Here is a 24559-nt window from a genome sequence, read left to right as displayed (position 1 = left end):
AACTCAATGGTATTTACTAGCTGGGTTAAAGCTGTAGACAAAGCCATATCCTACATATGTTTTTGTTTTAATAAATTTATTCTGTACTATGAGGAAATACTTCTAGAATTTTTTTTAAACAGTTCTGAATTACATTTTTAATGTATTATAATGTAACATGCCTTTTTGTTTCTATAGCAACCATTTCCAAAGTCACATCCCCTATCACTTCTGAAACAGGCTCTGGCACACCCCTTTTTGAGCGCTGCTCTCTCTCTAGCAGTGCACCAATTGTATCTAGTGACTGCCTGGTCACATGAACTTTGCATCTTTGGTCCTCTTCTGGTGTTTTAACAGCCATTTAGTGAATCCCCAAGCCGAATCTTTGACGATCGGTAACTTGGCTAATCACTTATTGTGTGGATTGTATTGATGCACACATTAAAGGGGGAAATGTAAAAAAATAAATAAACAGCAGCTTGGCCTGCTGCTTTTAGAGTCGAGGAGGCTTCATTTACCACATCAATTACAATTTGCCTTTTAGCTAGTGCATTGAGATATTAATATTGTGAGTCAGTTTACAGTTTCGTTTGGCAGTCTTACCTTTTTTCTCTTTCATTCCTATTTTCTCTCCCATAGAATAATCTAATTTCCCCCATGTTTTCTCCCTTAAGAACTATCAATTATCATCGATGGTAAATAGTTTATTAGGTATCTTTTATGATCTGTTGGATCAGCGGTTCAATAACTCAGTCTTGATAATGTGTTTTCTTTTGTGTTAATTCGAACTATAGTGTTTGATCTTTGCGCTCTGTATTATATGTACAAAGTCTCCATCACACTATTTCACTGGGGCTTTTTGTTTGCCTTCCTCTGGATCAATATACTGTAAGAACGAATATAGGATAAAGTATCTGTCGTCTAAATTTAGCATAGGTTGAACTTGATGGACGCATGTCTTTTTTTCAACCTCATCTACTATGTTACTACAGGTATGTAATAACATTTCAATAAATGAATTAGGAAAAAGTGAAATAAAACCGGGATTCAATGATTACACTGACAAAAAGCATAATTCATTGAATAAACTTCTGGTGCTGGCTTTCCAACCACAGTATTATTATCTGCAATGGTGATGCAATAGGAATCATGGTCATATAAGAAAATATCTTTACTACCCTAAAGTACAGGGCACTTTTACTAGTCATACTGTAGCTGTGACAGTGATCCATCCCCAAGCTCCGTTATCAAGAGCAACCAACATTTCAAACACATAATTACTTAAACTAGCTCTAATTATCAACCAATAAGAATGAAAAGAGCAACATGAGCATGGTATATTGTGTAGTGTTTTGGGTATATTGTATAGTGATTTGAGCATCGCTGTAGACCTGGCCTCCCATAGGTCCATTTTTATTTGAGGACCAAATACAATGTAAAGAAGCCCAGTTCAGCATCACTGACAATGTGGCCTGTTTGCACGTGCACTAATTTGAGGTTAGATTTCCTCTAGCTACTCTCTTTTGTTGGATCTGACTGTGCTGGACAGGAGCTTTTACAAGCTAAGCCTCCCTGCTTATCTTTTATTTGCTGCCTTACAGGGAAGGCTTGGCTAGAGGTTGAGTAAACACTTGTTTCACAAGCTCTCTCCATATCAGAGGCCCAGAAAATTCTTCCTTATTTCCAAAGAAACAACCAATAGCATGATTACGTTTGATAAAGTAGGGCAATTACATTAAGTTGTTTGCAAATTAGATTGCACCTATAAACGCGCCAGTGTCTATTTATCAATGACAGATCACGTTCACCGCTCCACAGGACTTGAGTGCGATCTGAACAGAAGAGGAGTACCATCACTGGAGGGGCGCTATGGTGCAGCAGCCCCTCCGATATTAAAAAGGTTAACTAAAGACGTTTTACCTGGTTGTAATTATTCAGTTACTGTTATCACCTAAGATCCGACTCCAAAAGACGGTTCAAGGTCCCAAGGTTCAACAAGGAATCCGGCTGCTCCTCCTTCTCTTACCGTGCACCTGACAAATGGAACAATCTACCGAAGACATGCAAACCTACCTCCAGTTTAAATACCGTATTTGCCTGAACATAGTGCTATGTCTTTTTCCTAAAAATTTCCTTCCGAAAACTGTACTCGTCTTATATGCGCAGCCTAAGACTAAGTCCCCGGTGATGACGGCTGCGCGCACCAGACACTAACCTCAATCAGGCAGGCCCCAGTGTGTTCTCGCGTGTTAACTCACGCAGTGCAGTGACGCGTCAGCCAGCAGGGGAGACAAGAAATGTCTTCCCATGCGTTCACTTGGTGTTCTAGAAGCCAATAGCAGGGCAGATAGCTTGGACCAATGGGAGCGCAGTGCTTTGAGCTGCTTGGCTGTGCTTTGTGTTTTGCCTGACGTCTTGGCGGCGCCCCCCGCATCTGTTTTGGCCACGCCCCCTGCGCCTCACATTACTGCCTACAGACCACAGATTGTGGTTTTAAACTGTGCACGCGCGCATGTAGCACCCACCGAACATCGGGGATTTAGCCTAACACCTTTTATTTTTCATGTAGAACACCTTCAAAACTTTAGGGTAGTATTATGTGCAAGGCTGTGCTATATTCGGGCCAATACGGTAATTCCAAGGATTTCGCTGTCTCACATTTTAATCTAGTCTGTAACTGTTGCATTCACCCATAATCTTATTATCTCGAACTGTCCACGAAATGTCTGTAAATATAACGTGTAACCATGTATTTGTCATCATAACTGTGCCCAGGACATGCTTGAAAATGAGCGGTTACGCTCAATGTATTACTTCCTGTTAAAACATTGTGTGTGTGTGTGTGTGTGTGTGTGTATGTGTGTGTGTGTGTGTGTGTGTGTGTGTGTGTGTGTGTGTGTGTGTGTGTGTGTGTGTGTGTAAAATATATATATTAAATATATATATATATATATAATTATATACAATATAGATCTGCGCCTGTGTGGAGATGTCAGAGAATGAGGTGGAATGAATATATTTAAAATTGTAAGTATTGATTATGTAAATATATTAACCAATATACATTAATAAAACATGACAAATAGATGTCTAACCATATTAAATTAAATAATATATATATATATATATATAAAAATAAACATATGGTGCTGTGGAACCTCCTATAGGTGCACAATACAAGCTGTCCTTTTGAGTCCAAAAGCAATGTCCAATGAAGGGGAAATAAAAATAAAGCACTATCAGGAAACAGGCAGCTTCAATGAAGGTGCAACGACCTCCCTCACCATCTGCATAGAAAAAAAGAAAAAAAAAGCGCTGATTCCTAGTGCATTACTGTGCAATAAAATATTTAATTTCCCAAAAAGGCTCATAAAATGAACTCACAAACATAGATAGGACCCCTGAAGAAGTCAGTTAATCTGATGAAACGCGTAGGGACAGTTGTGCAGTTGATCCTCCAACGCTGCTGGCAGATCTGTTGGTAAATCCTAGCCCGTTTGTCCTTCAAATCGACCGGGTGACGTCATTTACAGTCCCGCCACATCTATCGTCCCCGGAGGGAACCAAAGTTCATCTGTTGGTGTGTGACCGGGGAGAGGAGTTGCGGTGAGCCCGACTTCGTGAGTTCCTGTTTGACGGTGAACCACGAGGATAAGATTGGACACGGTGAAGCCACGGAGCAGTCTAGCAGTGAAGCGGCGGTTGCTGATCCTTTGGAGCATAAGTATTATCTCATAACATGCTTTTTACCTATCTATGTTTGTGAGTTCATTTTATGAGCCTTTTTGGGAAATTAAATATTTTACTGCACAGTAATGCACTAGGAATCGGCGCTTTTTTCTTTTCTTTTTTTATATATATATATATATATATATATATATATATATAATATATTAAAAAAAAAAATATATATATATATATATATATATATATATATATATATATATATATATATACATATACATGTAGAGGTATCAGTACCGTGTTAGCCGAGCTTCAATAATCAAAAAATAAATAGATGATACCGTTCTGTGGCTAACGAAATGCTTTTATTTGTGCGAGCTTTCGAGATACACTGATCTCTTCTTCCGGCGATGTTACAATGAATGAAGCAAGGATAACTTGAAAACAGTGTCTCTTGGAATGTTATCTGTGCTTCTCCTTCCCCCGGTGTGGATGTGTTTTATGGCTAGAGGTGTCAAGCACTAGCACCCTGTGTAGAGCACTGTTTATACTGTGGGCTCTCCATTCATTTTTATTCACACTGATACACATACAGTACACACTCTTTCTTCACTTGCTTTCAGTTACCCTTTGACACCTCTAGCCATAAAACACATCCACACCGGGGGAAGGAGAAGCACAGATAACATTCCAAGAGACACTGTTTTCAAGTTATCCTTGCTTCATTCATTGTAACATCGCCGGAAGAAGAGATCAGTGTATCTCGAAAGCTCGCACAAATAAAAGCATTTCGTTAGCCACAGAACGGTATCATCTATTTATTTTTTGATTATATATATATATATATATATATATATATATATATATATATATATATAGAGGTATCAGTACCGTGTTAGCCGAGCTTCAATAATCAAAAAAATAAAAAAATAAATAGATGATACCGTTCTGTGGCTAACGAAATGCTTTTATTTGTGCGAGCTTTCGAGATACACTGATCTCTTCTTCCGGCGATGTTACAATTTTGCTTCATTCATTGTAACATCGCCGGAAGAAGAGATCAGTGTATCTCGAAAGCTCGCACAAATAAAAGCATTTCATTAGCCACAGAACGGTATCATCTATTTATTTTTTTATTTTTTTGATTATATATATATATAGATATATATATAAGACACACAGATGAAAAGAACAAAGACAATCCCCTTAGTAGCACTCTAAATTACACCTAAACTAATCTATAAGATAAAGATGGTTAAAAAGAAACAGATGCTCCGCCAATTCAGAAAAAATGAACAAGATTTTATTGATTAAACAACATATATACACACATGTAGAGGTATCAGTACCGTGTTAGCCGAGCTTCAATAATCAAAAAATAAATAGATGATACCGTTCTGTGGCTAACGAAATGCTTTTATTTGTGCGAGCTTTCGAGATACACTGATCTCTTCTTCCGGCGATGTTACAATGAGGAACCCTGAGGAAGGTTCCTCTATGCGGACCGAAACATTGGTTGTGGTGCCCTGTATTTTCAATACACACTTTGAGTAAAAACTACTGTGTGTTTGTGTGTTGACAAATCTTTGCGAACTAGTTAAAATATATCAGTGCTCGAATATGTGAAAATAAATAAATATATATATATATATAAAACAAGATTTTTTTTTATGTGAAATTATATAAATATACAGGTATAATCATATATAGATTATCCTAAATCACAAAATAGAATCTAGAAACATATTGTAACCATTGTGACACAATACAGCTATTATAAATGAAATAATATTAAATATAGATATAATGTTCAAATGTGTATCGGTCCATCCAGAATGTAAGCGATGATGTAGTCTTGGGCACCTTCTAAGGGGACAAACCAAGTCCAAAAGCACAAAAAGAGAAAGAAATGCAAGCTTCATAGTGCAAAAGTGTAGATTTGTTTTTATTTTTTATATATATAAAATCTCACACGGTTGCAAAAAAGCGAAAGATTATCTCTAAATTTTACCATGCGACGGTGCCTCCCACAGTGTCAGTTTGTAACGTTTAGAGATAATCTCTGAAAGCTGTCACTTTTTTTGCAATCTTGTGAGTGGATAATGTACCTTGTGTTTATATATATATAGAATATATAATATATAGAATAATAATAATAATAATATATATATATCTATATATATATCTATATATATATATATAGATATATATATATTATTATTATTATTATTCTCAAAAGAAAAAGAGAGCGCACGGCCCATAGCATTTAATCTTTAATCTTTAACATTTAATGGGAAGGGGAGGAAACAGGCTCACTCACAAAGGAAGCACAATTCAGGCAGTTGTGAACACAAATAGTCACCGCCACATTGGGTTGGTACGCCGTCGGCAACCGCAAGTGATGTCCTCAGCAAACTTTACAGAGCTCCGGCAAGAGCCTGGGTCCTCAATAATAAAAAGTCCCAGCAAGGCAGCTAGCTCCAATGAGCAGTTAATGCGGTTAGCCTTCTGCAACTCCAGAGACGCGATCCGGCCACGATACACCGTCCCCCAGTGATGACACAGTGACGCTGCATACGTCCTGATTCGTCAGTCAAAGCAACTTTTTCAAAGGATACTCAGCTATCCATAGAGAACTTTAAATACCATACTGGTTGCATAACATCCCGTTCAAGACCCTCCCCTTCATAAAAAAAACAGCACTACACATACATAAAATCAAATCCATGTAACGTACAGGGGAGGAACTAGAACTTTTCTGTTGACTAATTTCTGTTTGAGGTTTGGTGATTGCCGGAACGCAATAATGGGAGGTTTGGGAAAGATTTCTTTTAATGTCACATCCTCTGCCAGCATGGGTTGCAGATCTTTGATATATATATATATATATATATATATATATATCAATCAAAGATCTGCAACCCATGCTGGCAGAGGATGTGACATTAAAAGAAATCTTTCCCAAACCTCCCATTATTGCGTTCCGGCAATCACCAATATATAGATATATATATATATATATATATATTCACCCACCATAACTTAAATCGTGATGGTAAACCCTACAGCGTTGAAAATGCAAAGCCAGCAGTACAACCAACTTCACACTGATGATACCCATTAAGGTTGAAACATGTCTGTGAATGGTTTCTCTGGCTTTGCATCCGATTCCCATGCTGTGCTTTTAAAGCTGTGTTAACAGCGAGCATTAGCTTATGTGGGCTCCATGTAACTGTTTTTTCAGACAAAAGGTGACACATTGTGTGCGCATTTGCATGTCATTTCCCAGAATCCCTTGCTGCAGTGGAAGCACTGTATGCTGGGGATAATGGTGATAGGCAGGGTTGCAGACCTGCCTAAGACATGTGAATGTGTTCACAAGTGATCTTTTTATTTGCTATATGCAATACGGTGGAGGTTTCTTGTTGCCTTGAAATGTTCTGGGGATTTGAAAATGTTATCAAATACAGAAGAATTTACAATGCATCTGATCACAGCGTTGCTATTAGAGGTGGTTGGGGGTTCCTCGGAATTTCACTTGGGGTTCCTTAACCAATAAAAGGTTGGAAACCACTGATCTAGCTAAATAAGCTAATAGGGCAAAAACCACAAACCGCTACGGTAAACAAAAAAGACACTTGCAGACTGAACTGCATGGATGGGAGTCCCAAATGAAATAGAAAACGGTCCTAAAAATAACAAGAAAAGACAAAAATAGTGAAGTACAGTGTACTATAAAACTGGGTTTATGTACTCAAAGGTGAACAGCCACTTACAATATGGCAGTGTAAATCTGCATATTGGGATACAATCCCGGTACCGCAATCGTGGTGGATGTCGCGTCTCAGCCTCCACCCTAGCGTAACACTGTAACAGCTGATAGTCAGGGATTCGGCGATACATTATAGATGTATATACAATTCATTTTTTTAAATACCCCTCCCCCCAAAAATTGAGCCACACGGAGACTGCTGCTTTAAAGCAATGTTCTTTTTAAACTGGCTGCTGTGTTACCTAAAGAGGCATCAGTCTAACCTGGAGGATTTCCAATGGGAATACAGTTATAGCTACATATCACATGGCATTGTTCCACCATAGAACACAACATATCCCAGAATATCAGAGTTTACATAGCATTTTGGAGCAATGTTGACACATTACAGTTGTAACCCTGTTTCCCCCACCCGATCTCACATAGGGTGTCCTAGGGGAAATACTGCTCTGGTTACATCGGTCTGAATGGTGCATACCAGCTGGTAACAGGGGGCCCTGAGTCTCCCGCATGATGGTGTAGGGGGATACCAGGACAGGCTTCTGGGGTTGTGGCCGAATTCTACTTACAGGTGCAGCGACTCCATCTTGTGTAGCCCCCAGTGGTATGGGGTGAAGTATCTGCAAAATAACTCGTTCCCCTCCCAATATACTTCAATCTCAGGCAGGAGGTATAGGTAAAATGCAGCAGCTTCTTTATTTGATCTTCCTCTTTAGCAGCAGCCAGATCACAGCACACCAAGGTATCCACCCTCAGGATGTCCCTGAACTCAACTCCCAGCCAAGGGCACCGAGAGAGGTTCTAGCTCTTCCCTTATCCCCTGGTGAGATAGGAGGTATGGGGTTACACCAAGCTCCCCTAAGGGAGGGCCTCAAGCGTACCAGAGCCCTGGCAGCTTGGCACAGGTATCCTGTCTCTATCATGGTAGAGACCAACTCCTAAATAGGAAGTTGCAGTACATTAAGTAGCTTCAGCAGGCACCACCCATGTCACTCTAATTGGACCCAAGGCCTGATGACACTACCTTCACTGACTCACTGCACTGCATGAAGTGGGGAAAACCCATGATGACTCCTGGCAAACCTGCCCTTACCAGGTATTACTGGCAGGAGGAGGACAGAACTATAGCCCCCAAACTACCCAGGGCTACACAGTATATCACAACATGTAACACCTGAGAGAACAACAAATCCTGTGACATCTGTATGATGTGATTTAAATATATGGCTGAATAATGGTGTTGTAGAAGAAAATTAGGAATTTAGTTTCGTTATGACTACACAGTGTTTCTGTCACTGCAGTTGCAAATAGAAATGCAGCGATAATAATGTATTTCATTTCCGATACAAACTAGTTTTTTTTTTAGGACCTTAAATGGTCCTAATTTGGGATTAAGTAATGGGATGCACAATTAATAGGGATTGTCAGAAAAATAGGTTAAAAACTTAGATTTTTATCTGGGCTGCTTTATAACTCTTCTGTCATTAAAAGCAGCATAGGAATTACTTCCCTCCTCCCCCATAACATGTTTTCTAAGCAGTAAATGTTGTATTGACTGCATATTCACCAGCATTTGCCATTGTGTTTTTTATAGTATGACTTTGAGGTCTAAAATGATGTTAACCACACTTTAAATTATAAAACAAATGTTAAGTGTCAAGAGAGACCAGTCAATAGTTTTGCTTTTCTTTCAGCTCTACATAAATTGGCATGCTACTTTAGAAGGTCACTGATAGGCGCATGGTAACTTTAAATGAAGCTGTACTCGATCATATGTTTCTTCCGCGCTGTTATGTTGACCTTTTCAGTATCAATTTGCCAACTCAACAGTGGTTATGAAGCCAAAGTCCATGTATATTGTGCACATGCTGAAATAGGTCATCTGCTTTTGAAAAATACCCCATAGTCAGCAGTGAATAATGCCTAAACTTTGTGGGTTTTTCTTTTTCTTTTTTCTTCAAACATTCAATTAAATAAAAAAAATGCATCATGTGGAAAGCTCTGTAGAAAAATGTAATATCCAGTACTTAGTGGCTATTAGTTCTTGCTGTTGTAATACCAGCGTGTTGAGACTTGTTTGAGCCGCATTCAAGACAAAAACACATTTATGTCCGGTGACCTAGTTTCTTAGACGTTGCGTTAGACCTTGCATAATTTATCCAGGCATATTTGGAATTACAATCTAACGTAACAACAGACTTCTTACACGGTTTGGAGCCTTCCAGTGACATACTGGCTAACTCACCCTGTTGGTGTTCTGTACACATTTCATTGACTAATGCCAGCGTACATACAGGTGGAGCTTTTGCAGTGGAGAGATTTATACCTCATGTACAGTATGTGAGGTTCCTTGTTGCTGGAAGTCATTGACCTTCAGCTAGTGAGACTAATTTCTGATAAGAACAACTTGATGTACAGTCACTGAATGTCCAGTAGTGATAACGTATTTGCAATTGCTGAAACCCAGTTCGTTGACAAAAAGTTTTGTGTTGTACTTAGCAACGTAACTGGTTTCCTTCAACAAATGTAACCCTGCTTCAAAGGTCTGGATCAGTGTTTTTCAACCTGTGTTCCTAAGAACTCTTGGGTATTTTCAGGTCATTTTAAAATTGTACCAAATACAGAAGATTTTACAATGCATCTGATCTCAGACGCGCTATTAGAGAGGGTTCGGATTGGGGTTCATTACCATGCATCTGATCTCAGACACGCTATTAGAGAGGGTTGGGGTTCCTTATAATGCATCTGATCTCAGACGCGCTATTAGAGAGGGTTCCGGTTCCTTACGATGCATCTGATCTCAGACGCGCTATGAGAGGGTTGAGGTTCCTCAGAATTTCACATTGGTTTCCGTAACAAAAAAAGGTTGGAGACCGCTGGTCTGGATACTTTCGTTTATTTGGAAATCAAACCAGCTTTCTTATTCAATCAGAATTCTGAATGTTGGAGTGATTGTCAGTCAAGTGTTGCCCTTACCTTTAGCCTTCCCTGCCCCTGCTAGAGAACCACTAAAGATGACGATGGGAGAGCGTAACATCACACACAAGGTAGTGGGCACAACAAGTCTCCTCTTACCAGGTTTCCAAATTAACTTTAAAACAATGATTTAAAAAAATAATGCGTATACTGTCAGTCTCTGTACCAATAGGTTGCCGCTGAATAGTCAGACGATGGTTCTGAATCGATTTAAACTAATGTGGTATATGGAACCAAATTTGAGGCAATAGTGGTGATTGTTTATTTTTCCTCTACGAACTCCTGCTTTCCCTGGGATTTATCGGGTGTTCCTCCATTATGTCCTTGCCACTCTGTATACGTTTTCTGTTGCCAGTTATTTATCCGCTATATCAGGGGTGCGCAAAGTGGGAGGGGCACAAGATTTTTCAGCTGGTGTGCGGCGGTTGCAGAGACCCCCTTGCTCTTCCCCAAGGCATTTAAATTAAATGTCTGGGGATCGCGTGAGGCCCCTGCAATGTCTCCTACCTTGTCTTCTGCAACGCGTCGCCATGGTATTTGATGCCGCGGGGTTTCACGTTGCCATGGAAACTTTGTCACGTGACCCTGCGGTGTCATTCACGCCGAAGACAAGGAAGGAGGGGGGGCACGAGCTGGTAAGGAGAGCAGGCAGGGGTGCGCAGGGGGAAAGGTTTGCGCACCCCTGTGCTATACACTGGCGACACACTTTATTCGAGCTCGGCTAGTCCCACGAATTCGGGTATACCCGAGTGTATTGAGGTTTGTGACTGTTTTCTGCCCGAGTGCATTGAGGTATTTTCCAGGCAGGGATTGAAGCATTTTATTCCCGCTGGCTGCAATACTGCACAGTATATATATATACTGCATTACAATTCATGAATTTATGCCATCTGGTAGACACGCGAAGCATTGCAGCCTATTAAATCCTAATCATTATCATTTAACAGATCAGCCGCCCGTCAGCCAGGCATGAACCCAGGCTGGGAAGGCAAACGCAACGGGGCTTGTCAGAGGTGAGGAGCGGCGCATTCCAGGTATCTGCCAGGTACATACTGGGTATTTGCTCGAATAAAGTGTGTCGGTGCAGTATGATGGTATTTGTATGTCTGCTACGTACTACTAGATATATATCATTATAAGGCAATTCTGTGAAACATTTCAAACCGCTTTCTAAATAAAAGTTTAGTCAAATACTTCTAATTGTCTGATTTTTGTAAAAACAAACAAAAAAAACAGTGTTATCCCCATAAGCATGTCACTGCAATGGTTTTTCAATTGGGCCTTAGCAGGTACTGCACTTTTAAAACCAGGAGAAAAGTAGCCCTACTATGTACAGTGTAGGGTGGAGGTTCAAGCCCCGCACACATTGGTGTAGTACCCCCCGTACATCGGTGAATCAACGTGAGCTGCCAGCTAACCATCTCTTATAGCCGCCGACGAGTTGAACCAGCTGTTGCGGTTTCCCATTATTCAAGCACCCTGCTTGGCGCCCTGCAGGAGTACCTGCTGACAAGTTGCGTCCACGAGCGGATAGAGACGCCAGCTAGCAGTGAGCAGCAGATAGACTAGCTCACGGTGGTCCGTGGCTGACATTGTGCTGAATCAGCTGCAGCTGAGTTCCATCTGCTCAGACGTGCTTCCTGGAGCTGCAGGAGTCCCTGCTGATGAGCTGCACCCACGAGCCGACAGAGACGCCAGCTAAGCAGAGAGCAGCACACAGATGAGAGGGGATACTCTCTAAAATATCCACTGCCTGCAAACCTATTCCATCTGGTGAGTAGGCATTGCTATCATCAACATTGGTGCTACGGAGCAGTTGAACCACCTATTCAGATTTTTAATTGCTTAAATCTATATGTCCATGCAAATTGTGCATTATAGTAAATATTAATTGTTATTAAATGATTTTATTGTCCTAAAAATACCATTTCAGTATTCAGCTGTTATATGTTGTCTTATATGTTGTTTGTTTAATGTTTCAACAGTATTACACTATGTGTTGTGCTTTCTCTTTGTTTTCAAGCCCACCGTGAGGATCAACAATCTTCACAACCAACAGGCTTGGTTTTCGTATATCCTTTATAGTGGTAAAATTTTATAGGCGCCCACGGAACTATTCCCTGTCCCTACTATGTACAGTACTGTATGTAGGTTTCAGCAGAAAACATGCAACTGAACTGGTAAAATGCAGCCCCGTCTGACTGCAGAGTGGTTAACTGTATCAACGAGGAACAAAAAGGGACAAACTCAAGGTGCAGTTGTCTGCTTCTCACATGACTGTGGAGGGGCAAGTAAGGGGTTAAAAAGAGCACCTCCCCACAGAAGCACTGCATGAAAACATACTCCAAACCTCACGGACCTCCTAATTAGCTGTGGTCATTAAATTGTAAGCTCTTCGGGTCCGGGTATCCATATGGCATATGTTATCGTTTCTTCAAGATTAGACCAGAATGAAAAAGACCAGAATGGTCTATTATCTGCACCAGACAAAATGAATGCAAAATAGAGGGTGTTTATTGACCCAGAACACACAGGAGCCTGACATTTTGGTCAAGTTCCAAATACACCTTCTACATTCTGCCGTGCAGTACACAGGGAGGGTGGGAGGGGGTGTGTGTGTGTGTGTGGGGGGGGGGTTAATGACAAACACAACCACAACAAACAGATTAACCTCAATTTAATACAATCTAAGAGGATTTACAGTATTGAGTAGTATTATCCTTTACCATTTTGTAATGAAATATTTTGCACTGAAACCGCTTATTTTCTACATAAATAAGCCAGCCTCTTTTTTGCTTAGATTTGTCAGTATGTGAATACAGAAATCAGTCACAGAAAACCATGAAATGCACTGCATATGAATGCAAGGGAGGTCTTTTCCTGTTTAGCTCCAGCCAAATATAGCCAATATACCCAGAAATAGTTTCCACGTGGTCATCCTGGAATGTGTATTGAGTACAACTGTCCTGGCGGCGAAGACGGGCCTTGGCAGCCAAACCCAGAAGTTGGGCCTCAGTCCCTTTCCCTGCTGGGAAACTCAAAAGCCCAACAGGTAGGCCCACCAATCTTAATAGGTACTCCTCCTCTCTCACAGCAAAGTCTCACCATCAGCGCTAAGGTGTAGACGTCTGTCCTGGCCCACAGGAATGTTGGTGCTGGACCCGATTGTGGATCCAGCACCTACTTTGATTAAGGGAAGGGTTTTTGCCACTTGAACTTAATTTCACGATTCACAAATAAAAGCAAGCATAGTAAAGTTATGAGACACGTTAAAAAATAAATAAAGAGAGGGGTGTGCGCATTTTAAGTGGAACCTATTTGTCTTTTGTCACACATTGTATTTGTGATGGTGATGTTTTTAATTAAAAATCAAAACACAATTTCAGTGATAATACACACAGAAGATTGAGTTAGAACGCGCGTGCATGGCACACACACCCTGTTTTAGCTATTTGCACTTCTATATTTATACTGATTGTGAATTCCTTGTGTTTGTGTGTGTGTGTGTGACTTTGTGTGTGTGACTGTGTGTGCCTTGTTGCAGGGTCTCCTTTTTCTCCCTGCTCGGTGTTCCCAGCTCCTCTTCTCCCCCTCGGTCCTTCCTCTCTTTGGTGGCGCACATGCGAAGAGGTCCGTGATGCGCATGCGCAGAGGCCCACGGCCATAAGCAGTAGCCTGGAAGCGGAGGGGGGTGGGGGGGGCAGGCGAGAGTGTACTTCTGCTCATGCGCTGACTACAACCTCCGTGCGGCCTATTATGCGCATGCGCGCGCTCAGTAGCGTGACGTCACTTTTGTTACGTTTTTTCGTTACAAGGCAATACATTTTCCCCATGAAAACCCTGTAGGTGCCAGCAAAGTAGTTTCAGTTTAAAAAAAAAAAAAAAAAAAAATCATAAATAGAGCCATATTGAAATATGAAATTTTATCTACAGTATATCGCCATAAAACAAAACCTTCTGGGGAACTTCAAAATAGAGTGTTACCATCAGTATAAAGTTAAGGCAATGCGTTCAAGGAAAAACAAAACTCGTGGAACCTCAGCTCTTTGTTCGGCTCCCTTTATTGCAGCTGGCGTTTTAATGCGTAGGAGTAATTATTTAATCAATTTCGCTTGTTTTTCCTGATCATTGTCCAGATTGCAAAATGTTGCCTTACTGCTGGCGGCGTTGCTTGCCACTAGACGTGTCACCTTTTTGTGAAAGTAAAAGTCCCTTCTTAATTAAAGTAGCCTGACGTAATGCATTCAAGCTACGGTTTCAGTGCGAACCCTGGTGAGTAATACTTTGTGCACATTTCATATCACTTAAAGGAGCAATTCATGCTTTTTTATTTTAATTTAAATCTTTTAACACAGGTTTGAAGCAGGGTGTCTCTGGATCTGAACCCCATTAATTCCAGCTGCGTGGACCCCTTGCTTCCGGACATTCTTGCCTCCATAGGGAGTGTCGGTAGCCGCTCCTGCTGAGCCTAGTTGGGATTTAAAGCTCCTGTGCCACGTAGGAAGCCGAACCAGATGACGTCACGGCTTCCTATTGGCCCGCAGAGCGCCAGAGTTTTGAAACTCTGCCACAACATGAATCCTGCTAGCCAACTGGCTACCAGCACCCCCCTATGGAGGTAAGTATCTCTGGAAGAAGGGGGTCCTGAAATTAATAGGGTTCAGCTTCGGACCCCCACTGCTTCAATCCAATGTAAAAAAAATAATGAAAAGAAATAAAAAAAAAACACATGGATTGCCGCTTTAAGGGGAACAATTGGGTAACTTGGAGAGTATGTCTGTGTTTTCCTAACAGGTTTATTCTGCATGGTTTGTATTTGCTCATGCTTCTCTCATTTTTAAGACAGTAGGTTAATTGTTGCCTGTTTATAGACACGTGAAAAAGAGAAAAAAACCTGGCGCCAAAAGTTCAATGGAAAGTCCTGTACTCCTCAGGGGATCCGCACACTTGCTTGACAGGCCATGTAATGAAAAAAACACAAACAAACACAGATCATAGTGCAACACTGTAGGGTTAAAACAGCTCTACACTACAAACCACATATAACAGTGAGACTCCTAGTGACAATTAAAAATACTATTTATTTAAAAAGAACTATGCCATAAAATGGTAAGGACAAATACAGAACACCGCTGGTCATCCGGGATGGAAAAATCAGAGCCCTACTTACAAGCAGCAGGGCATATACACACAGTGTTATACAGAGTCCTCTTGGCGCAGATGGTATCCTTGCAGAGTTGTTATCCTGCTCCGCCGCGACTCACGTACAAAACCTCCCTTCAGGAACTACCAGGAGCCGTGCCGGTGACGGAGGCCAACTCGTGGGGTACACGGCTCTGCACCACATGTAGCCATTCTCCTCACTTCCTCCTCCGGTTTCACAGGTCTCTGCGCGCCCGCGTGCGAGTGTGCCCGTGCCCGTGCCCTTAAAGGGACAGTTCGTGCGTGCTGAATACCAGGAGCTGGCAGATGTAAAAAGGCTCCAAACCAAATGTCCCATACACGTCCAGTACCAAACACAAAGTGACAGTGTCACCTGCCCTATGCGTTTCGTAAACGTTACTCTACTTCCTCAGGGGCTGCAAAAAATGATATTAGGTGACACACTAATATACCCTAACCAATTAAAAAATTAATTAACCATTTAAAGCTATATAGGCTCTGATTTTTCCATCCCGGATGACCAGCGGTGTTCTGTATTTGTCCTTACCATTTTATGGCATAGTTCTTTTTAAATAAATAGTATTTTTAATTGTCACTAGGAGTCTCACTGTTATATGTGGTGTGTAGTGTAGAGCTGTTTTAACCCTACAGTGTTGCACTATGATCTGTGTTTGTTTGTGTTTTTTTCATTACATGGCCTGTCAAGCAAGTGTGCGGATCCCCTGAGGAGTACAGGACTTTCCATTGAACTTTTGGCGCCAGGTTTTTTTCTCTTTTTCACGTATTTTCTGTTAGTACTGGCAATATTACCAAGCAGCCTATGTTTATTTGTAACTTGTCACATTGGTGTTTTAAACTTTAGCACTTGATCACATTTTTTTGTTTTCACATTTTGTTTATAGACACACATTTCCTTTTTATCTGAGACAGATAATCTGTCATAAAAATTGATTGACGTACTTTGTTACTTTTATATACATTGTCAAAGAATGTATTCATAAGCAAAACCCTAATCATTTTAACAATAGATTTTAACCTCTAGTTGCTATTTGTATTCTACTGTTTTATAGCGGCAGCAGTATGGATCATCTTACAGAATAAACAGTTCAAATGGGAAGTTTCGAATTGATTCAAAATAACAGTTGTAAAATAGTCTTGACTAGTATAGTAATACACTGTTTAAAGCTGCCGACAAAGCAATTACCTACATGTGTTTATTTTACATCCGTTTAGTACTATGAGAAAATACTTGTAGCATTTTTTTTGTTTTTAAACAACTCATAGTTAAATGGGTGTCACAAAGTACCAATTGTGCAGTCTTTGATCCGCGCTCTTGCTTCCAAAAGGACCTTGAAGATGGTCAGCTCTCCCACTCTTGCAGCTCTTGTACGTGGAGGTGTTCGCCTCCTCCACAGGTGTCCACCGGGGGATAAATCTTCAGATGGACCGATCACGGAGAAAAGAAAGCACAAGGCGCACCAAGGGTGAAAGAATTGTAATAAACAGTACAAATAAGTGCAAATATCAACTTACATTATAAAAGTCTGTCCAAAACATCCAATAAAGGTGTATCTCTTTGTTGCCCTGCTCCGTGGGTTTCTGGCTCGGCAGTAACTTGCTGGCAAAGGCCTGCGTTCCCGCGCGCTGGAAACGGCTGAAACCTCACGTCTCACTGCCTCTCACAGCCACTTCCGGGTTCGCGCAAAGCAGCGTACCCCGTATGTAGTGGCTCTAGCAAAGTCAGTAATCCAGAAACCCGCACTAAACACTAGCCACTCTGGCAGAATAACCCAACCGGCACAGCACGAGGTGCACTAGGCACTCTCTGGCAGAATAACCCAACCGGCACAGCACATGAGGTGCACTAGGCACTCTCTGGCAGAATAACCCAACCGGCACAGCACGAGGTGCACTAGCCACTCTCTGGCAGAATAACCCAACCGGCACAGCACGAGGTGCACTAGCCACTCTCTGGCAGAATAACCCAACCGGCACAGCACGAGGTGCACTAGGCACTCTCTGGCAGAATAACCCAACCGGCACAGCACGAGGTGCACTAGGCACTCTCTGGCAGAATAACCCAACCGGCACAGCACGAGGTGCACTAGCCACTCTCTGGCAGAATAACCCAACCGGCACAGCACGAGGTGCACTAGGCACTCTCTGGCAGAATAACCCAACCGGCACAGCACGAGGTGCACTAGCCACTCTCTGGCAGAATAACCCAACCGGCACAGCACGAGGTGCACTAGGCACTCTCTGGCAGAATAACCCAACCGGCACAGCACGAGGTGCACTAGCCACTCTCTGGCAGAATAACCCAACCGGCACAGCACGAGGTGCACTAGCCACTCTCTGGCAGAATAACCCAACCGGCACAGCACGAGGTGCACTAGGCACTCTCTGGCAGAATAACCCAACCGGCACAGCACGAGGTGCACTAGCCACTCTCTGGCAGAATAACCCAACCGGCACAGCACGAGGTGCACTAGGCACTCTCTGGCAGAATAACCCAACCGGCACAGCACGAGGTGCACTAGGCACTCTCTGGCAGAATAACCCAACCGGCACAGCACGAGGTGCACTAGCCACTCTCTGGCAGAATAACCCAACCGGCACAGCACGAGGTGCACTAGGCACTCTCTGGCAGAATAACCCAACCGGCACAGCACGAGGTGCACTAGCCACTCTCTGGCAGAATAACCCAACCGGCACAGCACGAGGTGCACTAGCCACTCTCTGGCAGAATAACCCAACCGGCACAGCACATGATGTGCACTAGGCACTCTCTGGCAGAGTAACCCAACCGGCACAGCACGAGGTGCACTAGGCACTCTCTGGCAGAGTAACCCAACCGGCACAGCACGAGGTGCACTAGGCACTCTCTGCCAGAATAACCCAACCGGCACAGCACGAGGTGCACTAGGCACTCTCTGGCAGAATAACCCAACCGGCACAGCACGAGGTGCACTAGGCACTCTCTGGCAGAATAACCCAACCGGCACCGCACATGAGGTGCACTAGCCACTCTCTGGCAGAATAACCCAACCGGCACAGCACGAGGTGCACTAGGCACTCTCTGGCAGAATAACCCAACCTGCACAGCACATAAGGTGCACTAGGCACTCTCTGGCAGAGTAACCCAACCGGCACAGCACGAGGTGCACTAGCCACTCTCTGGCAGAGTAACCCAACCGGCACAGCACGAGGTGCACTAGGCACTCTCTGGCAGAATAACCCAACCGGCACAGCACGAGGTGCACTAGGCACTCTCTGGCAGAATAACCTAACCGGCACAGCACGTGGTGCACTAGGCACTCTCTGGCAGAGTAACCTAACCGGCACAGCACGAGGTGCACTAGGCACTCTCTGGCAGAGTAACCCAACCGGCACAGCACGAGGTGCACTAGGCACTCTCTGGCAGAGTAACCCAACCGGCACAGCACGAGGTGCACTAGGCACTCTCTGGCAGAGTAACCCAACCGGCACAGCACGAGGTGCACTAGGCACTCTCTGGCAGAGTAACCCAACCGGCACAGCACGAGGTGCACTAGGCACTCTCTGGCAGAGTAACCCAACCGGCACAGCACGAGGTGCACTAGGCACTCTCTGGCAGAGTAACCCAACCGGCACAGCACGAGGTGCACTAGGCACTCTCTGGCAGAGTAACCCAACCGGCACAGCACGAGGTGCACTAGGCACTCTCTGGCAGAGTAACCCAACCGGCACAGCACGAGGTGCACTAGGCACTCTCTGGCAGAGTAACCCAACCGGCACAGCACGAGGTGCACTAGGCACTCTCTGGCAGAGTAACCCAACCGGCACAGCACGAGGTACACTAGGCACTCTCTGGCAGAGTAACCCAACCGGCACAGCACGAGGTGCACTAGGCACTCTCTGGCAGAGTAACCCAACCGGCACAGCACATGATGTGCATTAGGCACTCTCTGGCAGAATAACCCAACCGGCACAGCACGAGGTGCACTAGGCACTCTCTGGCAGAATAACCCAACCGGCACAGCACGAGGTGCACTAGGCACTCTCTGGCAGAGTAACCCAACCGGCACAGCACGAGGTGCACTAGGCACTCTCTGGCAGAGTAACCCAACCGGCACAGCACATGATGTGCACTAGGCACTCTCTGGCAGAGTAACCCAACCGGCACAGCACGAGGTGCACTAGGCACTCTCTGGCAGAATAACCCAACCGGCACAGCACGAGGTGCACTAGGCACTCTCTGGCAGAGTAACCCAACCGGCACAGCACGAGGTGCACTAGGCACTCTCTGGCAGAGTAACCCAACCGGCACAGCACATGATGTGCACTAGGCACTCTCTGGCAGAGTAACCCAACCGGCACAGCACGAGGTGCACTAGGCACTCTCTGGCAGAGTAACCCAACCGGCACAGCACGAGGTGCACTAGGCACTCTCTGGCAGAATAACCCAACCGGCACAGCACGAGTTGCACTAGGCGCTCTCTGGCAGAGTAACCCAACCGGCACAGCACGAGGTGCACTAGGCACTCTCTGGTAAAATAACCCAACCGGCACAGCACGAGGTGCACTAGGCACTCTCTGGCAGAGTAACCCAACCGGCACAGCACATGAGGTGCACTAGGCACTGTCTGGCAGAATAACCCAACCGGCACAGCACATGAGGTGCACTAGGCACTGTCTGGCAGAATAACCCAACCGGCACAGCACGAGGTGCACTAGGCACTCTCTGGCAGAGTAACCCAACCGGCACAGCACGAGGTGCACTAGGCACTCTCTGGCAGAGTAACCCAACCGGCACAGCACGAGGTGCACTAGGCACTCTCTGGCAGAGTAACCCAACCGGCACAGCACGAGGTGCACTAGGCACTCTCTGGCAGAGTAACCCAACCGGCACAGCACGAGGTGCACTAGGCACTCTCTGGCAGAGTAACCCAACCGGCACAGCACATGATGTGCATTAGGCACTCTCTGGCAGAATAACCCAACCGGCACAGCACGAGGTGCACTAGGCACTCTCTGGCAGAATAACCCAACCGGCACAGCACGAGGTGCACTAGGCACTCTCTGGCAGAGTAACCCAACCGGCACAGCACATGATGTGCACTAGGCACTCTCTGGCAGAGTAACCCAACCGGCACAGCACGAGGTGCACTAGGCACTCTCTGGCAGAGTAACCCAACCGGCACAGCACGAGGTGCACTAGCCACTCTCTGGCAGAATAACCCAACCGGCACAGCACGAGGTGCACTAGGCACTCTCTGGCAGAGTAACCCAACCGGCACAGCACGAGGTACACTAGGCACTCTCTGGCAGAGTAACCCAACCGGCACAGCACGAGGTGCACTAGGCACTCTCTGGCAGAGTAACCCAACCGGCACAGCACGAGGTGCACTAGGCACTCTCTGGCAGAGTAACCCAACCGGCACAGCACGAGGTGCACTAGGCACTCTCTGGCAGAGTAACCCAACCGGCACAGCACGAGGTGCACTAGGCACTCTCTGGCAGAGTAACCCAACCGGCACAGCACGAGGTGCACTAGGCACTCTCTGGCAGAGTAACCCAACCGGCACAGCACATGATGTGCATTAGGCACTCTCTGGCAGAATAACCCAACCGGCACAGCACGAGGTGCACTAGGCACTCTCTGGCAGAATAACCCAACCGGCACAGCACGAGGTGCACTAGGCACTCTCTGGCAGAGTAACCCAACCGGCACAGCACATGATGTGCACTAGGCACTCTCTGGCAGAGTAACCCAACCGGCACAGCACGAGGTGCACTAGGCACTCTCTGGCAGAGTAACCCAACCGGCACAGCACGAGGTGCACTAGCCACTCTCTGGCAGAATAACCCAACCGGCACAGCACGAGGTGCACTAGGCACTCTCTGGCAGAGTAACCCAACCGGCACAGCACGAGGTGCACTAGGCACTCTCTGGCAGAGTAACCCAACCGGCACAGCACGAGGTGCACTAGGCACTCTCTGGCAGAGTAACCCAACCGGCACAGCACGAGGTGCACTAGGCACTCTCTGGCAGAGTAACCCAACCGGCACAGCACGAGGTGCACTAGGCACTCTCTGGCAGAGTAACCCAACCGGCACAGCACGAGGTGCACTAGGCACTCTCTGGCAGAGTAACCCAACCGGCACAGCACATGATGTGCATTAGGCACTCTCTGGCAGAGTAACCCAACCGGCACAGCACGAGGTGCACTAGGCACTCTCTGGCAGAGTAACCCAACCGGCACAGCACGAGGTACACTAGGCACTCTCTGGCAGAGTAACCCAACCGGCACAGCACGAGGTGCACTAGGCACTCTCTGGCAGAGTAACCCAACCGGCACAGCACATGATGTGCATTAGGCACTCTCTGGCAGAATAACCCAACCGGCACAGCACGAGGTGCACTAGGCACTCTCTGGCAGAATAACCCAACCGGCACAGCACGAGGTGCACTAGGCACTCTCTGGCAGAGTAACCCAACCGGCACAGCACGAGGTGCACTAGGCACTCTCTGGCAGAGTAACCCAACCGGCACAGCACATGATGTGCACTAGGCACTCTCTGGCAGAGTAACCCAACCGGCACAGCACGAGGTGCACTAGGCACTCTCTGGCAGAATAACCCAACCGGCACAGCACGAGGTGCACTAGGCACTCTCTGGCAGAGTAACCCAACCGGCACAGCACGAGGTGCACTAGGCACTCTCTGGCAGAGTAACCCAACCGGCACAGCACATGATGTGCACTAGGCACTCTCTGGCAGAGTAACCCAACCGGCACAGCACGAGGTGCACTAGGCACTCTCTGGCAGAGTAACCCAACCGGCACAGCACGAGGTGCACTAGGCACTCTCTGGCAGAATAACCCAACCGGCACAGCACGAGTTGCACTAGGCGCTCTCTGGCAGAGTAACCCAACCGGCACAGCACGAGGTGCACTAGGCACTCTCTGGTAAAATAACCCAACCGGCACAGCACGAGGTGCACTAGGCACTCTCTGGCAGAGTAACCCAACCGGCACAGCACATGAGGTGCACTAGGCACTGTCTGGCAGAATAACCCAACCGGCACAGCACATGAGGTGCACTAGGCACTGTCTGGCAGAATAACCCAACCGGCACAGCACGAGGTGCACTAGGCACTCTCTGGCAGAGTAACCCAACCGGCACAGCACGAGGTGCACTAGGCACTCTCTGGCAGAGTAACCCAACCGGCACAGCACGAGGTGCACTAGGCACTCTCTGGCAGAGTAACCCAACCGGCACAGCACGAGGTGCACTAGGCACTCTCTGGCAGAGTAACCCAACCGGCACAGCACGAGGTGCACTAGGCACTCTCTGGCAGAGTAACCCAACCGGCACAGCACATGATGTGCATTAGGCACTCTCTGGCAGAATAACCCAACCGGCACAGCACGAGGTGCACTAGGCACTCTCTGGCAGAATAACCCAACCGGCACAGCACGAGGTGCACTAGGCACTCTCTGGCAGAGTAACCCAACCGGCACAGCACATGATGTGCACTAGGCACTCTCTGGCAGAGTAACCCAACCGGCACAGCACGAGGTGCACTAGGCACTCTCTGGCAGAGTAACCCAACCGGCACAGCACGAGGTGCACTAGGCACTCTCTGGCAGAGTAACCCAACCGGCACAGCACGAGGTGCACTAGGCACTCTCTGGCAGAGTAACCCAACCGGCACAGCACATGATGTGCATTAGGCACTCTCTGGCAGAATAACCCAACCGGCACAGCACGAGGTGCACTAGGCACTCTCTGGCAGAATAACCCAACCGGCACAGCACGAGGTGCACTAGGCACTCTCTGGCAGAGTAACCCAACCGGCACAGCACATGATGTGCACTAGGCACTCTCTGGCAGAGTAACCCAACCGGCACAGCACGAGGTGCACTAGGCACTCTCTGGCAGAGTAACCCAACCGGCACAGCACGAGGTGCACTAGCCACTCTCTGGCAGAATAACCCAACCGGCACAGCACGAGGTGCACTAGGCACTCTCTGGCAGAGTAACCCAACCGGCACAGCACGAGGTGCACTAGGCACTCTCTGGCAGAGTAACCCAACCGGCACAGCACGAGGTGCACTAGGCACTCTCTGGCAGAGTAACCCAACCGGCACAGCACGAGGTGCACTAGGCACTCTCTGGCAGAGTAACCCAACCGGCACAGCACGAGGTGCACTAGGCACTCTCTGGCAGAGTAACCCAACCGGCACAGCACGAGGTGCACTAGGCACTCTCTGGCAGAGTAACCCAACCGGCACAGCACATGATGTGCATTAGGCACTCTCTGGCAGAGTAACCCAACCGGCACAGCACGAGGTGCACTAGGCACTCTCTGGCAGAGTAACCCAACCGGCACAGCACGAGGTACACTAGGCACTCTCTGGCAGAGTAACCCAACCGGCACAGCACGAGGTGCACTAGGCACTCTCTGGCAGAGTAACCCAACCGGCACAGCACATGATGTGCATTAGGCACTCTCTGGCAGAATAACCCAACCGGCACAGCACGAGGTGCACTAGGCACTCTCTGGCAGAATAACCCAACCGGCACAGCACGAGGTGCACTAGGCACTCTCTGGCAGAGTAACCCAACCGGCACAGCACGAGGTGCACTAGGCACTCTCTGGCAGAGTAACCCAACCGGCACAGCACATGATGTGCACTAGGCACTCTCTGGCAGAGTAACCCAACCGGCACAGCACGAGGTGCACTAGGCACTCTCTGGCAGAATAACCCAACCGGCACAGCACGAGGTGCACTAGGCACTCTCTGGCAGAGTAACCCAACCGGCACAGCACGAGGTGCACTAGGCACTCTCTGGCAGAGTAACCCAACCGGCACAGCACATGATGTGCACTAGGCACTCTCTGGCAGAGTAACCCAACCGGCACAGCACGAGGTGCACTAGGCACTCTCTGGCAGAGTAACCCAACCGGCACAGCACGAGGTGCACTAGGCACTCTCT

At 46.1% G+C, this 24559-nt stretch overlaps 1 protein-coding gene across 1 annotated transcript in view; it reads left to right on the top strand.

The window, feature by feature from the left end:
- Positions 1-24559, top strand: part of COMMD1 (copper metabolism domain containing 1) — a 99843-nt gene that overhangs the window by 34687 nt on the left and 40597 nt on the right. The gene's annotated exons all lie outside the window — the stretch shown is intronic.

This window comes from Ascaphus truei, unplaced genomic scaffold (genome assembly GCF_040206685.1).
Source record: "Ascaphus truei isolate aAscTru1 unplaced genomic scaffold, aAscTru1.hap1 HAP1_SCAFFOLD_558, whole genome shotgun sequence".
NCBI lineage: Eukaryota > Metazoa > Chordata > Amphibia > Anura > Ascaphidae > Ascaphus > Ascaphus truei.
Note: the sequence above shows the minus strand (reverse complement) of the source record. Positions and strands in the feature narration are given on the sequence as shown.